This window comes from Temnothorax nylanderi, unplaced genomic scaffold (assembly GCF_030848795.1).
Source record: "Temnothorax nylanderi isolate EJ_2023f unplaced genomic scaffold, tnyl_v1.0 TNYL_tig0119_pilon, whole genome shotgun sequence".
Lineage (NCBI taxonomy): Eukaryota > Metazoa > Arthropoda > Insecta > Hymenoptera > Formicidae > Temnothorax > Temnothorax nylanderi.
In genome coordinates, this window is record NW_027249181.1 from 241,511 (window position 1) to 260,000 (window position 18,490).

The 18,490-nt window shown below is 35.2% G+C and overlaps 1 protein-coding gene across 11 annotated transcripts in view; it reads left to right on the forward strand.

Moving 5' to 3' along the window:
* LOC139776407 (protein abrupt) overlaps positions 1-18,490 on the forward strand; it is a 103,075-nt gene that overhangs the window by 6,930 nt on the left and 77,655 nt on the right. For 2 of the 11 annotated variants that reach the window (XM_071713012.1, XM_071713013.1), the window contains exon 1: positions 13,703-14,514. The exons of 3 other annotated variants lie outside the window; for them this stretch is intronic. The gene's annotated coding sequence lies outside the window, so the exon portion shown is untranslated. Of the gene's footprint in view, positions 1-13,701; positions 14,515-18,490 lie in introns of those variants that run through there. 6 more of the 11 variants (XM_071713024.1, XM_071713023.1, XM_071713017.1 and 3 more) reach the window with 5 other exon arrangements.

Consider the following 18,490-nt stretch of genomic DNA (forward strand, 5'->3'; position numbering starts at 1 on the left):
GTTTAACAGCATTCCGAGAATGCATCGCTGAACATTTATAAACTCACGCGTGACTATCGTGCGGCAATACTATAACGTTTATAATTTTTGTGCAATTCTCATTTAAACGAAACAAGGCGCTGCTTCATTATTTTATTTACAGACTTTTGCCGTAAACTTATTTCGCGAGCTTATTATTACGTTCCAAAGAATTAGCGAAAATCACCACGGCGATGCTAGTTAAGGAGCGAGACCCCTCCGTTCCGCGTCTTCGCACATGGCGGCCGATGGTTATTTGATCGATACGAACCCTCGCCTCTAAGCTTTTCACGGTGTGCATGGCCACCCTTTTATTAATGACTGACTCACACGCGTCGCGATAAGCTGATAGTCACGACTGAACGTTCGTTATGTATGAGAGTCGGAATAATCGTTCTTTGAGATTACGCTCGCACGAGCGTGTATACCGGGGTACATAACGGAAGCGCCGGCACAATACAGGAGCAATTTTGGAAGGATAACAAACATGATAGCATCTTTACTTGAAAAATAAATGCTGTTTAGCTGTTTATTTGCCGTGAAATATTTATCATATGGAAATTGAAAAATATTCGCATATGATTAACGGTGATAACTGGATTATTATAATTACAGAAGAAATATTAATTACACAATAATAGGTTTATAATAATTTTTTTAAATATTATATAAATTATAAAAAATATTTAAATGTACAAGATATTTGCTCTCAATGATGTCTTTTTTAAATCCAATGTTCCAGCAGAACATTTTCATTTCAAGCAAAAAATGTAAACTGCAAATATACCATGTCCCAGTGATAACAGTGATAGTTATGTGTAACAAAGAACGTATTTTCTACTGTACCTTGACACGTTATCAGTATCAAATTCACACAGCATAGAACAATATCGCGTGCAATTTCGTGCTTGCGTCGTGACATTCATGTAAATTTAAAAGTGAGTTCCAAAGACGCCTACATTGACGAGGGTTAACTCAACCAATTTGTAATCCAATCGCTACATTCGCCGGAGTACGTCAATAAGAAACGAGAGCGGCCAACGATTTGAAGCGTGTGTATTCGTCGCGTTGCGCATTGCTTTATCTTCAGATTATCGACGCACGTACGTACGGAATTTAATCCCGCTGTTATCAAGAGTGTGTGGTCAGAAAATGAAGACAAACCATCCATAAACATGAGTGTTTATTCGGGTCTTTGACATGACTATACATCTCCTTCGGAACATCCTCGATTTATAAAAATTTAATAATTAATTTCAGCACATTTTTATATTTATCAAAATATATACCTCAAACTGGAACAAACTTAATTTTGCCATTGTTGGAATGTCGCTTGACATTTTAATGACAGATTTTCCGATTATTTAATTTCCGTTAAGTATAAATAGCATTGGTTAACTTTAATTTAATTGTTCAAATGTAATTCTTTCGGACATCACATGACGGAAGCGGTGAATTTAGTTACTCTAAGCCCTACGTGCTTATATCACCTCTGATAAGATATCGATTTTATCATTTGCGCGATTCAATTAAGCCGCAAATGTAATTTAGCAACTTCCTTGTTTGAAATTTATTAAACAACAGCGAAAGATAATCGTGATATTTATTATACGTATTCATTTATTATTGGCACGGTATATTGGAATCGAAAATTATTTTTATAAAATCGAACACCAAATTAACATAAATGTTGCATCGCGCTGATTACTCATTTTATATAATTATTAATTATCTCCGACGATAATCTTTCAGTTAGCTAATTAAATATTATTATTTCGCACAACGAATGATAAAAGTGACGAGTTATACGGTACATCAATTTAGATAAGGCGCCATCAATGCATTTCATCGCTCTAATAATAATTTATTATTTCGAAATCTCACGAAACGTTATCGCTAACAAAGATTTTGATAAAATTACATCTATTTATTAATTCAACTTGTTTCCAACAATCATTCGCTACATAAATTATTTAGGCGCCCAATTTAATTCGTCCAGTTAATACCAGCGAACCATCTCACCGAAATGATGCATGACGCCAATCAATCGCGTCATTGTAACGCAAATTATGGCCGGCCTAAACAAGATAATTAAGATAAGAGAAAGCGCGCGTGGGGTGTGGGGAAACGTCGCGGCGCGTTACATGACACCTAGCGTCGGCAAAAACACTGCAAATTAACCGAATTATGGAAGCGACGCGTTTACTAATGATTTATGCGCGACAATGCGCCGGTAATTGCCACCGTGCGCGAACACGCGGTCTCTGTATGTGTGTCCAGCGATTAATTAATGAATCGACGGGCACGAGATTGCGGCCGCGAGATGATGTACATACATTCGTCACGGTCCGATGGTGAGGATGAGGGAGAGGGAGGGGCGGAGTGGGGGAGTAGGTGGAAGAGGAGAGCAATTGTCGGCGGGCAAACTTTGCCGATGATATATGCCGAGCCGTTGTTGAGGGACTGCCGGATATCGAACTATAATCTGGCGTAAGTGGTGGAAGGGACGTGATAGCGTTGCGTGATTTGCAGCGGCAGGCATTATTTGAATGATTTAATTTCAATCATTGAATTAGCAAATGCCAATATTGTTTATAGTCGCGAGATAAATCGATAGACCCATATTGGGATTGCGACGCGCGGACCATTGCTGGAATTCAGGATTTCATAATTAAGATTTCGTAACCGTTTTTCACATTTTCTTTGTGCAGCATTTATCACGAACAATATTAGTATAAAATATGAAAAAATTCAAGATTATTGCGATAATTTCGACGAATTATGATTGGTATTATTACTGATTACTGATTGGTATTATTATCTGATTATTGATATTATTATCAAAAATTTTAAAGACAAATATGATTACCATTGGAGCTGCTATTTCTTTTGTAATCGACTAGATTAATTCTATCTGGTACTTTTCTCCTTAATACTTTTATTGCACATGGAAGTCCATATGGAATTTCGATTTCTCGTTTCTTATTGGATATCCTTCTTCTCGTGGGGCAGGTCCTTTCAAACTTATTCTTTTTCCTCATTGGACATCTATTTGATAGGTCGTACCTTCTCCGTTCCTACCCACCCTGTTGTCTAAACTAGCTACATGAAAATGTATTCTTACCTGAAAGAATTTCAGGTAAGGGGTCAAATACCTTCGACTTTGACTTGCTAGTCTACTTTGTATTAGACCTTAAGATGCCGAAATCATAGCATCAATTTTACCTGTCAACAATTCTAACTCAAGCTTAATTAAAAACTTTTTCTAATTTAATTTAAAATTTTTTATAAATTTGGTTATTCCTCAATCTCTTCAAATTTTGAACACAGCATTGCTTCTTAATTTTTATTTGCTATCACAGCGGATTTTTTAAATACAGAAATGGTTCCCCCAGCATAGAAGCAATAAAGTTATTCGTTAATAGAATATGTATTTTTTACACAAGGACCGTCAAAAATATGAATACATTATACTTAATATATACATATACATCTAAAAATACGACTTTTTTTAATTTCCAAATGTATCAATATTAACTCTTAATTTAACTCTTCGTTCATATTTGCAGAAAAAAGTTAATTAATAATTGTTTGTTGAATTAATAATTAATACGTGGTCTCTCATTAATAATTAATAAAGTATACATAATAACATTTTTTTAAAATAAAATAAATTTATATTTTAAACAGTCGATATTCGATTAGACAACACCGTAGCATACACTATATTCATCGTTATATTTTTTCCCCAAAATCAAAGATATCTGATTGCTACGTGGATCTCTAGACGCGTTAGTTTCGCTAGTCCGCCTCTCATCTTCTAGCTGGCTTTCTCGAACATTAGGGCGGGCAACCGCAATGAGACAAGAAGATATATATCTTTCAGGCTGAGTTCCAGAGGCCTAGAGTACGTAGTATCTGGTATACATATAGTACACACATGCACTCGTTGAGCAATAGGCTCTAACTTGGTACCTGCTTCGAACTAAAAGGGACCCTAAGGAAACGCGGCAGCTGGCCCGATAATTGCGCCGGCAATATTATTAATGGTTCCAAGATTTGCTTCATGGGTCCCAGGTATACGTGAGCATACTTTTATATGCTTTTAAGCCGGAGCGACGTAATGGCGAGCACAATGCCACTATTCTCGGTGCCGGATGCGTTCGCTGACTTAGCATTTATTCCGTGATGCTGCTGGGCGATGAAGTTGGATTTCTTTATATTTAGTTAATAATTTATAACGCGACACTATATCCTACGGACCTCCATTTTGTATTGTTCATCTAGCTATTGTTTTGATATGTTAGATTAGTTAGATAAATCGGCAATTTTTATTCCTAGGAGATACTCTCTCAAAGGGCCACTTCGACCAAGCTCCGATTAACTTAATCGTTGATTAGTCCATTGGAAATGACCAATCGCATTTATTCATGAAGCAAATTGACAAATGCGATTGGTTATTTCCAATGGACTAATCAACGATTAAGTTAATCGGAGCTTGGTCGAAGTGGCCCTAAATTAATCAAGCAATTCGAATTTCAAGCCGGAATTCAAATAGTTTAAATGTATCTTCCAGTGCTCTTCGAATTTCAAGCCTTCTTCGCGTTTCTTGAAAAGATCCAACGCTACGTTCTGTATATTGTGAGAAAAGGAATAATTGCTTATTTATTTGTAATTTTCTATAAAATAATCTAATTTCTGGCATAGTGAATTATTTAAACGATTTTACCATAAATTTCATCCGTTGGAATAGTTCCATTGGAACCTAACGTATTGGATCCAATGCATTAATTCCGTTCAAACTACATAAGCTATTTAAACTTGAAGCTCAAACGTTTCTATATATGAAACTATTCGAATAATTCGACCATACATTTCATTTTGATCTATGTCTGAATTATACTGAATTACTTTTTCTATTTATTGATAACAAACTGTTATATCAATAATTGTCAATGTTAAATTTTGAAATTATTCCAGGAGAATGGTCATGTATTTCAATGATGATGCATACATAAGAATGCATATTTCACTTATTGTTAGAATTTCATTAATTTCACGAAGCAGAAAATTGTTGCTAAATAAACGAGTAACCTCTTAGCAAATTCGACTGTCCAAGAGAGAGAGAGAGAGAGAGAGAGAGAGAGAGAGAGAGAGATTGCCATCTTATTTCGCAGTACAGCTTTGTGCAAATTCTAACGTTCTGAGAATTTACCCCAAGAAAGCAAGATGAATTTCCTTGTCGGAGGGGTCGTGAAAAGAAGTGGCTGCCAGGATGTTTATTTTCGGCACAAACGAAATGCTTACCCTACGGCAGTGTATGCCTTCGTTACCGCGCTCCGAAACCATTACAACGCATTTCAAAAGTAACCGACGGCATAGCATGCTTCGCCGCAATTATATTGGCGGGATGACCAATTTAGTTTCGCCCAATATTTTAAGTAGATTGTTTATGATAAACTTATCATACGTACACACAAGCAATTTTTTGGAAAACTCATATTTATCAAATGTAATTTATATGCTTAAATAAATGCAAACATGTAAACAGCACATAAAGCAATGTCATGTTGTTTACTATGTTTTTTTATTGGAATAGCCTCTCTCTAATCTATCTTTATAATTTTTTATATCACTATTTTCGCTTTCTTAAGTTGTATGTGACTTAATCATTCGCATTATACACATACGGACAACTTTTTTTATATTTACATATTTGTGCTATAAAATGCTTTTTTATTTTCCTGATTAGGTGTCGCAGTATTATTGGCGGTTTTTTTTGCGTCTTTTTATATGAAGAGTGAGTCTAGTTATTTATTCGGACGCAGTAAAGAGTTGTTATATTATTATATACATCTTCATTATAATTGTTGTTATAAAGAAACATCTATTTAATAGTAAAATTGTTATAAAATCAATATCTGAATAATGACTATCAGAATAATGTTCTTAATAAGAATTATGTGTGTGGCACAAAAAAGGTGAAATACCAACTTAATTGGAATAACTTATGATAAAAGTTATTAACTACCATGCATATATAATTAGATTTAAAAAGTCATTAAAATTACGAATAAATGTCAGGGATTAATATTGCACTTTATATACGTTCAGTTTTTCTGCGATAAATTTTTTTGCGGTTTCAACATTCTTTGCATTATGCTAAAATACTTCCTATTCACATTTATTTAAAATAATATTTAACTCACACACAGTCCCCAAAAAATAATAAATTCACTACGACAGGGAGCAAATTAATCACGAAAATAATTTTAATTAATCATTATTTAATATTTTCTTTAAATAAAATTTGCAAAAATAATTTGTTGACCGTTATATCAATTGATAAATTAATTAATCAATTTTTTCTCTTTGCATTCTTTGTCTTAAAGACAAATGAGTATGATTTATTTGTAAAATTTAATCATACTTTTTAATCTCGGTAAGAATTGTTTCTGGTGTCACGCGACGCTAATGACTATTCGTGGAGAGTCCTGTAGGTCTCCCCTGTAATACGAGTACGTCCTGCTTTTCCTCTCTCGACGTTTCACATTTTTCGTCTGTATCTTTCCGTACACTACCCTCTCGAATGTATATACATGGATACTCATACTCATCGACGAATGCAGTACATGAAAGGGCGCCCGTAATACGAGCCTCGTTATAGGATTTCCCGGACGTGGACATGTGCGTTTCTGTGCACTCGCTCTGCGCACCCACTATATGAAAATACGTTTTCACTTTCGATCTACCACGAAACCGATAAATTCCACGTCATTGCGAACCGCATGGTTCTTTTTACTTGATTGCATAAAATCACAGATATATTGAGATGTCGTAATTGTTAGTAATGATATTGATATTATTGTTGTTGTTGTCAATAATAAAGACAAATGTTTGTCAAGTAATTATATAAAAATATTTATCTAAATAAAAGATAAAAAGGTGAATGAAAGATGAAAATAGAAGAACGCGCGCGCGGCTTTTTAAAGCTTTTATCATATAAGTGGCTTTATTTTGTTACATGCAATTTTTAAAAATTTACTTTATTCCGTCAGTTTGTAGCAACTTCGTCACAAATTATAAAATGTTTGAGGATACTTAAACTACACGCGGTATAAAGCTGATGATTCATCGCTGTTATATTATGCGAAATGTACATTTGCTTCATGATCGTGAGAGCGACATGTTCCTCAAGTCTTCTAACATCCCCTCGTGTCCCGGGTCTTCCTCTCCATGCTTGCCACACGCGTTTTCGGCTATTGTGCCGGGTTCTTTATTTCGCACCTGCACCGCCGAGGGTCGTACACGATATAATGCTGGCGCAGTTTATGTAACGCGGGAACATTTTATATTATACCGAAGGAAAAACTGTTAACACGTCGAATCACGCTAATTAATATCCAGTACTACTCCATGTGTAATATATATATACACGACTTTGTACTCTTTGCTGATAGTGCGCGCAAAGGCCACGTGCAAAAAGCATCGGCGCTTAAGTGAATGCAAATGACGATGTGCATATCACGATACACGTGCCGTCCTCGGAATGAGGTAATGATTCTGATTTCCTTTATTATGCAATTACTACTTCGCATTAGCTTCCGCTCGTTTTCTCGTCGTATAGGTAACTTGTCAGGCGCGGTTTTTTTTTTTATTAAGAAGTTATGTAGTCCAGATCAAATTGTTGAATAATGCATTCAATCACATCTCGTACATTTTATATCGGTATTAATACAAATATTAGTTAAACAGACCAAATCTTAATTGCAATAAGCTATACGTAATGCATGAGACATAGTTGGTGATAGTTACGTTAATTTGCAATTTAATAACAAGTTTTAATAAAAATAAACAAACTTAATATAAAAATAACAAATTTATACATATAAATAAACATTCTTTTAAAATCCTTATTTTTAACTCTTCTCTCAAGTGAGAAGAGTTTATCGTAACCAGAACTCGCATCGCGTGTGAGAATAAATTCCCGTTCGCTCGAGATTTTGCTTTGGCGAGAGAGCGACGAGAATGTCAGAAATGGAGACAGTGGCGTACGCCATCGATGAATCTGCATGCGAGTCTAATTGCCTCACAATACTACTTTTCTCGAGTAGGTAGACGACGAAAGCCAAAGGAGGAGGAGTAGATTTCTCTCGTGAGAGACGGAGGAAGATAGGCGACCAGTGCCACACCTCGAATTCGCGGCATACCTGCCGCGATATGTACCCAATCTCCACTCGTCTTGATCTATTCCGGGTATATCATGCGGCCCGCTTATGCTCGAGAGTAATTGCGCGTGAGTGCATGTGCGTGCATAAATGGACATTCGACTGGAATTCCAGAGCGTTACTTTTCTGCGATTGCTGCCGCAATTGGTTTGCAAGTGAGAAAAACGCAGCTCTAATTTGCATTTGACATTTTTCGAAATTGAAATAGGAACTATCGTTCTAATTTATTTATTAAAAAGAGAATTCAAAATCTCGATTACATATACGAATAATCGATTTTTTGGACATTCAACAACTGGGGATTAATAATTATAAACATATTTCGTATCAATCGGTTCTTTTTATATGCACAATATATTTAACGAATTTATGAATTTAATGAAATTTTTACCAAGTCACACTTTTTTTTCACTTCGATAAAATTGTTCATCGATCATATTACTTAACCGCCGAAATTAGCCGATCTCTTCTCACCTTGAGAACATCCGTAGTAAGCGTAATAAATTCTACTCGACAAATAAACAAAAAACATTTTGAAGGCAAACACACTCACGATTGCCGCGTCGCGATCATCGATCTTATCAATTTCCTTCTAGTAAAAGTTGAACTTTTGTGTATTCGACTACAACTTTCCTGATAAAAGTATTATTTCGCAAGATAATATGTTTAAAGCTTTTATTATCTCTAATTTACAAGTTTTATATATGCGCACAATCTTTATTTTATTTAATAAGAAATTTTCTATTATATCTATATTCTATTTCTATATCACGAATAATTTCACGGAAAAACAGGAAAAACAGGACATGGTCCTATAATAATAATAAGAAGAAAAAGAAGACGAATAATTTCAATGCGAAATAGACACTAAAATGCAGATGAACTATTTTTGCGAGATGAATCATTTTACAAAGCACTTGCGCAATTCATGCGATCGTAGCTCGTAGCTCGCGAGAACGTTTTTTTTTTGCCAAATACGCGTCGATTCTCGCGGATAAAACGCACGCAGCGAGAATAACGGATGTCGAACACGGATTACCGGCAGGTGACGGCGGTGAATTAAAGCGTGCCAGCTATACCGTCGGCTTACAATGTAGTAAATACGCGGCAAATACGATGACACGTAGTAAATGCGAAATGCGCGCGTCGCAACGCGCCGTGTGTAAACATGCATCCGTTGATAAATTGCTCGTCTCGACGCGGTAACGCAGTAACGCAGCGCGCCGTGTAATCGATCTTAATTCAGATCTGTCACCGTTTTGTCTCCCCCCCCCCCCTATCCCTATCGGACCCCGCTCTTTCGCAAATCTCTCCGTGTTGAGATTAAAAAACGCAGCATTCTGCAGCAGAGACTCGTTGATAACGCGTCCCACATTGCAGAAACGAGTCGGCGTGATAAGAGGCGGTCTCGTGTTATTTACATTCGTGTACGAACCAACGCGCTACGTCATAATGTTTCGTCACGTCTATGCTTCCGATCCAAATGGAATATGCAGAGCCAAGTCAAAATGCCGTAACAATGATTTCTTTCGAGACAAGTGATATTTTCCGCGAATGTATCTTTTTTTACTATTAGTGGATTTTTTCCCCCAGCATTTAACATCATTTTCATTTCAAGCTTGCCTAGTTTTACACGCAGATCTGTATGCGGCTACTTCTTCTTATTCCTTGTTTTTGCCACGTGTTCTTGAGCTGCATATGCATAATCTCGATAAGAGTTTAATGCGCGAGTAGTAAAACAGACTTTTTGAAACGTAATCTCCTGATTATTAACCATGTCTTTAGACCGATATCGGCGGCAAATGTGTCGAGTAGCAGCTAAAGTTAACATTTCAAGTATGATGCCGTATTTGATAATGTTCGTCACGTCAAGGTTCGTCGTCTACGTGGAATATTTAAGATGTCCCTGCATTTACCTCGCTTGCGCTCGAGGTGCAGTTTATGCGTCGTTACGTTATACCTGTACTTAGCGAATAGCTAAAGCTAAGCGTAAAGAGTCCGTGATGATAGCTTACGGAGTCGTGCCCGCGACTCCTAATGGAAATTTTTCGCTTTCATTAAAGATAAAACGTTAATAATTGTATTAAAAGTTTGTCATTTGCATGGTAAGTGTCCATACCGATAAGTCGACGTGGCTATCATTTAATTAATTTCCACTGCATTTTAAGATTATTACGTCGAAATCTTTCTGATCGTCCACGGATAGTTGTTAACAGTAGATCGTGCATCTCATTTCTCTTCCGGAAGCGATATCACATATCGCGTAACGAATTTCTCTACAATGCCATTTCCGGCCACGTGACTCGCCGTCGTCGTCGAGTATCGACCGATCCATCGGGATCTCATCGGCATCCTCATTACTAAACGTCTCCTAATTGGCCGATATGAGATCCACATCCGATCCGCGGTGCAACGGAGAACGCACGAAGTTATTAAAGGGTCGTCAACCTGGCGTTTATACTGTACGATCAGGAAACGCGCGCCACGCCGCGCCGCGCCGCCGCATGTGCGTGAACCGGTGCACGCGAGCGCGCATAAAATAAATTAATACTGCATCTATATATGCGCCCTTACGCATACAGGCGTCTTTAACGATCTGGCTTATCGTACAGTGTGTGAACTTGGATTCTCTTCCCGGACGAAAATTACCGGTGCGCGGCGCGTTACGATAAAATCTTCGGGCTGATGAAATTGTTATTTTAATTTATGCTAATAATATCGCAGCCTTAATTTTTATTTTAGTTCTTTATTTTCGGCTTCGCGAGATAATGTCAATTTAAAAATGTGTCAATTTAATTTAACCTTTTTTAGGATAAGTAAATTTGGTCATCGAGAGAAAGAGTTGGTCGTCGGTTTATTATTAACTTTGTGAATCACAGTTATCTTATATGTTTCTAATCACATATTGCTTATTAATATTTCGTGTTTCTATCATTGAGCAATCATTTGATATCATCACATACAGTAATCGAATAATTAGATGTCCGTCCCGAAAATTAGAGGAGCAGGTTAAGATTCGAAATTTGGCTGAGATGATATTTTCTGAAGAATAAGATCATTACATTGCCAAACCGAATGGTAACCGGTGCGTGCTTCAAAGGGGCCTATTCTGTGAACGTTAACGACATCATTACATGCTTTGCGCAGATATAATATGCCATAGAAAAGCTGCGCAAAGCACATAACGATATCGCTAACGTTTACAGAATTAGGCCCCAAGTATAAACAGATGTCTATAACTCATAAATTAATGTTAACTATATTAAGTTAGCGATTCGTGTGATGTTAAAAAAGTGCCATATTCTTAGTCATACATAAATGTATACTGATCGTTATTTAAAGGTTTAACTCTTTTAAGTCTTGTAATTTAAAGGATATAGTATTTTTCAACAATTCACGTCCGAATTCATATCAAATAACTTCTCAAATTTCTCTCGCTACGATGTCTATCATTGTATAATGCATTATTGAGAAATCGTTCTCTTGATATTCCGATGTATTCCCGGAGTCAATCCTGCGCAATGAATTTCTCAGGATAATTACTACGCGATCTCTTCGTCGATATTCAATCAGCGCGCATCCGTACACGAAAGGCTTCAATTAACCGGGACGCTATTATCCCCCGAAATTACCACACACTTATGTGCTCGGGATCGCCACACAGACGTACAGCCGCATTCGTTCCAGTGCAACGATGCGTGCATACGCTGGAAGGTGAAAGTCATCTGGCCACTGGCATCATTCGCGATGGTAACGACGGTGTTGTTATTGTTGTTAGTGATGATGACGTTGGTACGATGATAGTTGACTTATTATTATGTTATCTGAGCGATCGCCATTCGATTATTAGTCCGGGCGGTTTCGTCTCACTAACATAATCATATCCGCTTTAATAAGAATGGGTGACTATTGCTTCCAATAAAATTCAGCATGCAAATTTGTACGTTACACGCGCCTGACTCACAAAGTGCGGGCGACTGAAAGGCATGGGTCTAGCTTTGTTAATTTGCGATACCGAATTTCTTACTATTGAGACGAATTTTCATCTATCTTTGCGAATCCTATGGAACCGTGAAATAGTCGCCATTGCAGATACTGCATGCACACTGTCTCTGTAAGAACAATACTATTAAATCGTTTTAAAGATTTTTCCCTAATGCATATGTATGAATAAAAATGCCAAATAAAAAAAGTGTAGAATGAATGCGTAGAAGTGATACCATATGTACATGAGATTATGAATATTTATTCACGCATGGGGATATCTTCAGATAAATAATATAAAAAAAATATATGAAAAGTTTGACTAGTTGATTAATGAATAATGAATATGAATATTAAGAATATTAAAAAAGTTATAATGGAGTCTCTCTTACATATGATAAAATAACTAAAATAATATAAATATTTGTTCAATTCTGCGACAAGAGAGAATACGAACCTCTGAAAACAAATTAATTTATCCAGTAGATTCGTCTATCTGTTTTTACGCGGCCATTGTCAGAGTTGAATCGCGAAAACAGATTATTTCTGAAAAGCGTAAGAGAAACGACGATGATCGTTAAGGGTGATAAATAATGTATGAGGGATTAAATTGCAAATGACTCTCTCTCGCGGTGCTCATTCGTCGATTTCGTTATTTCTTACGCGATTCTATCAACCGATTTTCGCCGGGCGGTCGGTAAATCGCACAAAAATTCTGCAAGGAGAATCGCGGCATTGTCATTGCAAGCTTACTCTCGCTCGTACGTGCGCGCAAAAAGCGGCTGCGTTAATGACGGCTACCCGGGCTTTGCCGCCCCGGGTTCATCGATCATTCCTAACGACATATGCAGATCGCGCGCTTTTTTTGCGCGTATAGAATATTTCTTTGTGTACGCACGTCGTACGCAATGATATGCAAAGCGCCGTTGGTCGGACAGAAAAAGCGGATGGGTACTCGAGGAGGTCTCTCCCGACTTTCCGGTTAAAAGTGATAAATTTACCGTAATTGATTCTAAGCAGCGTTATTAATCAAGCAGTCGATGTTGCGCGTTACAGACTATATATATTGCTCAATTCATATAACATATACATATGTTAATTTTGAAATCTAAACAAAACGTAAAATTGATACGCTCAATACCGTTTAACTTATCGATTTATCAGTTCTTTTTATACACACACATTCTAAATTAGCATGAAATATACTTTACTATTTATTTATTTCACATTTTGCTTTTATCATGTAAAAACCAATGTATTTATTGATTTGTTATTTTATTATTATATAATTTATATGTTATTATATATTATTATATATATTTATTTGTTGTATGACAAAAACAATTTTTTTTAATGTAACAAAATGATCGATTTCGTTGATCTACGCTAGACATAAGTGTAAGTAAATGAATTAAATTTATATGTATATAGGATATCTTATGTAGGTAAAGTATAGATAGGTATTATTCTATTCCTTGTCAAAAAGTAAACATCTTCTTTCTAAAATTTTCGAAAATGTACCGTTTTTTAGATACTGTATTTAATTCGTATTGGAAAATAAGGTTTCAAAAAAAAATGCATTTCCGAAAATAAATAATGCTTATTTTTTGACAAGAAATATATAGTATCATATCTGCATGGGAGATCCTATACACCGTTTTCTACTTCTGAATGAGTAAACAACGTCTTGTAGTTTACTGATCGTAGACATAATAAGTATAGATTTTTCATTCCAACCATATGTTATCATCTTCTGTTTTATACAGAGAAAAGAAGTTTTGATAAGATTGCCCTTTCTCCCTAATGTAAAAAGAGGAAAGATAAACTTATTGAATATCCAACACACTCTGTCTAACAAGGGAATCTCGCAAACCCGAAAATTCTGAGTTTGATAAAACTGTACACACATATAGGAGGGGGGAGGGGATAAATCGACGAATTTATAAATTTTTAGTTGCAGTCTGAAAATGGTTTTAAGGGGTAAAACCACCCCTCATATATAGGCCATAACTAAAAATTTCTAAATTTGGTTATAAACCCCTCTCCTCCTACATGTGTGTAAAGTTTCATCAAAATCAGAATTTTCACGTTTGCGAGGTGTCCTTGTAAAATTAAGATAAAAAGAACGCAAAGTTTATACTTATTATATCTATGTGCAGAAACATCAAGATATGAAAAACCAGAAGAAAAAAAAGAAAACGAAAAAGAAGAGAAAAAGAGAAAAAAGTGACGAAAACTTGGAAGAATATATAAAATATAAGCGAAACATATGATATAAAATAAAGTAATTTATTACAGATATAATAAAGTAATTTATTAACCTAATTATAAAACTTACATTATTCTATCCTATTATGTTTTGTTATATGAAGTGGTGGCAAATGCATTATGTCTAAATGCATTTTTTAAATATAATTTTGGGAACTTTGGAATACGCACTCTCGCATCATATTAACTCTCTTTTTATCTTGTTGCTTTTTCTTTTTTCTTTATTTTCCCTTCTCTTTATATTCCCTCTACTTATTTCATTTTCTTTTATCTCATTGCATTTAATTTAATTTAATATTTACTTTGTAATTTATTATGACTAGTTTTTCATGACTACTGTCTATTCTTTCTTTTCTCTGTGTATTTATTAGTCGCTTAAAGAAGATGTTTCACACACACACACAGCATATTAACATAAATTATCTATTTGACGCTCTATCTATTGATATATATCTACACATATACACGCATACACAAAACATTATATACATATATGTCACAGTAAAAGCGTGAAATCAGTAAATGTATACACTTACTAGTCAATGTATGCATTTATACTAGTCAATGTATACATTTACTAAATTTTATGTTTCAAATTTATATCTTTTAATAAGCAATGTCATTTTCACACTGACACAGATTGGATTGGGTTAGATTAGTTTCTTTTTTAGATGGGGGGCGCAGTCCCCATCCCTCTATCTCACTACACTCATACTTATAAATTAGAGCTCTTGTAAGTGTATACATTTACTGAATTTCACGCTTTTACTGTAACATATATAATTTTTTAAAATAAAATTCCGATTTAAAACAAAGTAATATTCCTCACGACAATAATATTTTAAAATTATGCATAATTTAAAGCGCGTGATTCGCATATCTCATCAATTGACAGATGCTGAAATTATATTTGCGCTTCGATGCCTGAGAACAGTTTGGACGCCGATCGATCAGTCGAAATGTATTCCCGGACGGCGTGGTTCATTCATACGATACAATGGAATGCCCGCAGCGCACACGTTGCCGCGCGTGGCACGCTCTGTTTTACATTCTCGCGATTACGATTTTACACATTCACAAATCAGTAAATACCTGAGTGAAAAACACACGAACCAAATAACGAGAAAGTGTTTTACTCAAACACTCGGCAAATAAGTCATTCTCGCATCAAGAAAACTGTTTTTTTTTTTATAAACAATAATACAATTTTGTAATTGCATCTAATTTTAATTGAAATATTTCATGTTTGCGTGCATAATTTTAAAAGATTAAATTTAAAAACCACTCCTGATTCTATTAAATTTAAATTAAAATTTAGAATTTTGAAGTATACATTTTTAACATAACTATAAAATAACGTTAATTATAAGAGAGACTTAATTACAATAATTGCAGTAATAAACACCAAGAGAAAGGCTGAAGCTAATTTATCCTTTGCAACAATAAATTTTATGCCTTTAAAATGATATAATCACGATTTTTATTTTCGATTAGAATGATATATGCATTCAAGCCAATTGCATTAATTCCGAGAAATGGAATTTCTGGGTACTTAATTGCCAGCTATTGTTTTCTTCCCGATTCTCATAACTACGCCGAATCGAACACATGGTCGACGATACGAAGATAAATATTCGCGATATCAACAATTGCGTTTGTGATTAGCGTGTCTATCAGACTTGCTTCATTCCGCTGTGGAAAGATGTAAGCCACCAGGGTGAAATGCATATTCGAGTTCGGTCGTAGAACGAAAGATAGATAAGGCGCGTTCCGCCTGTAACGCTTTCTAGCTACGCTCTTACGAAACCGTCGCCATTACGTCAGTTTCATAATATGTGATTGCTTGCGGGCATACTTTTGATATACTCGATATTGTTTCAGTCATAAGGTGCAATGCTTAAACGACATTGCACTTTTTGCATCGAATATAATCGTTTAAGATTAAGATTCTTTTACTTTGTACAGATCTAAATGCTGAATATACAGTTATATACACTTATATTTTTTTTGTTTGTTTTTATATAAATCTCCAATGAAACATATGTTCTAATATCAAGTTTGTTTTTTTAGAGGAGTTAATGCAGATTTTTTATAATTATACAAATTGTTATCATTATATACAATGTTTTAAATTACAAATTACAATAATTTCAGCTATGTATTCATATTTGACGCGATGAATAATGTAAATATATTATTTATCGATTTTCTCTCGATATCTTCTTCACAGAACGTCGTGATCGATATTGAAATCGTATCTTTTCTACAGCGTCGATTGACACCTATGTGCTATGATTCTCCATTATCATTAGCTAGCTTCCATGTTTTGTTTTGAATAGATCCCCTATCGAGCATTATCGAAGTCATTCTAACAGTTTCGTAATGCGTAATCGCTGCGACTTATGCGTTTGTAATTCTCGACACGTAATTCGTAATGCGTTACGTACGTAGTTTTTTTTTTTTTAGATTGCACTCATATGTTACTCCGCGATATCTCGGGCCGCTTGTTTATAAAGCGTTACCATATACGCGGAAATGCGAAACAACGCGGCCGCTATCAGCGGGATCGAGCTATTTTCGTAATTAAAGCGGCGAAGGCGATTGTACATTGTGCGGGCAAACGCGATCAAGCTTTACATTTCTCTGATAACCAACGGCCGATAAGCGCGATGTCACGGACTTTGTTTTCAATGAAAATTAAATTATAGTGAAATGTAAAACACTCGAGAGGAAGAGTTCGCGAAACTATTGTACATCTTGTTGTGAATGGTACATAAATTCCACATTTATCTCTGGCTTATGAATGAAGCGCTACGTAAAATGTATAGCGGCTGCATTAAGATTTTATGCTTCTCGATAGCGTTTGGAAAAACTTTCTGGAGTTGTAACGCGAATGCAACTCGAATCGAGTGCGATCAACGCGACCAATTTCTCTACTGTCACTTTATATGAGACTTTAAGGCTTTCGCACACGAATTGCCATAACCGTAAACCATAAACATAAAGGTAAGCTGAAGAACCAATCGGAATATTGCTTTAGCTTTATATATTCTAGAAGACGATAGAAATGATGGTACAGTTAGCCGTAAGCAGAAGTAACTAGGATTTCAACCGGTTGCTTAACGTTTATGTTTTACGTTTATGGTTATGGGAATTCGTGTGCGAAAGCCTTTAGCAGCGACTATCGAAAATTTCTATTTAGCTATGCCTCTGCTTCAACTGTCCTTTTTCTCTTCTTTATACCTTCTTTTTTTTCTTTTTAAACTAGAGTTATTGTTGTCATTGTCAGTATTGTCTCTTTCTGCTTGTAAGATATCTACTTTTTAGATGAGAATCTCTGATCTCTAATTGTAAGCTGCAAGATTCTTTGCTATTGTCAGTCCAAATCTGAATAATAACAACAACAATAATATAGTACTTTTAAATCAAATTATTATACTGTTATTATATTTATTTATTTAATATACATATAAAATTTACATATGTATACGTGCAAATTATATACACATATGTATATATAAATTATATATACAGATTACATAAAAAATATCAAATTATTATTATGTTGTTGTTATTATGTGCTTAAACTATCGTAAACTGCAACTTTTTTAGCTTGCACGCATATGCTTTATTGCTACATTGCTTATGAAACTTTTATATTTTATATATTGCCATGCTTATAAAATATTTAACATTTAATAAATAGTTGTTTATTTAACGATTGCATGAAATACGATGTTGGGAAGTTGATCGGGAAATTTTGTCTGCTCGACATATTATTTGCATAAAATCACCGTCTAACATACGTATATATGTAAATATATATGTTTATAAAAGCGGTAGTTGGATTTAAATCCAAGTATGTCTTTTATTGATTACGCGCAAAGCGCGGAGAAGTTTGAGAGAGCGAGTGCTATACGGACATCGCGCTTGTATTTAGTAATAGCGATGTACGACGGAAAGAAATATTTACTACCGATCGTAAAAGCTGA